We start from the raw sequence: 651 nt of genomic DNA, 5'->3' as shown, positions 1-651 counted from the left end.
CCCCCGAGAACCGCCCCCCCCCCCCCCCGCGGGTTTGTGCGCCTGCGCATTGGGGTGGGCCAAACGGGAGCGTTTCCCAACTTTACAAAAGCCGCTTCTAGGCGTGGCTGGTGATCCCGCCTGCAGCTGCAGCTACTGCATCGCCTTAGGCATCCTTCCACGCCCACCTCTGTCATAAAGCTTCCTTGTCGCACACTGCCCCCTTCCAGAATCTCAGAGCAACCAATTTGCATGTGAACGGCTTGCATTTTGTATTTCTGATATGTTAGTACCTTTAAACACTTTTTGGCTTTTTTCCCCCTCACTGTGTAGCCCTGGCTGTCCTGGAACTCGCTTTGTAGAGCACACTGGCTTCCATTTCGTAGAGATCCTCCTGTCTCTGCCTCCGAGTTCGGGGATTAGAGGCATGACCACCACGCCGGACATTTCTGGTGTTTTTAACCGAAAAATTATACTTGTGTGCATTTATGGAGTACTGTGTGATGTTTTGCTCTATGTGGAATGATTGAGTTCAGATGAATGAACATACCCATCATTTCTCTTACCTTTTTTTGGTGAGACATTCAAAACCGTTTTTTCAAATAGAAAAACTGTGGCACAGTGCAGTACCATCTTCTGACAATACTCCTCACTGATGTCTTTGCCGGCTGT

The sequence above is a fragment of the Nannospalax galili genome, unplaced genomic scaffold (assembly GCF_000622305.1).
Source record: "Nannospalax galili isolate Female #2095 unplaced genomic scaffold, S.galili_v1.0 scaffold7, whole genome shotgun sequence".
In the NCBI taxonomy this organism is placed as follows: domain Eukaryota; kingdom Metazoa; phylum Chordata; class Mammalia; order Rodentia; family Spalacidae; genus Nannospalax; species Nannospalax galili.
The sequence above is the reverse complement of the archived record's forward strand: the minus strand, read 5'-3'. Positions refer to the sequence as shown.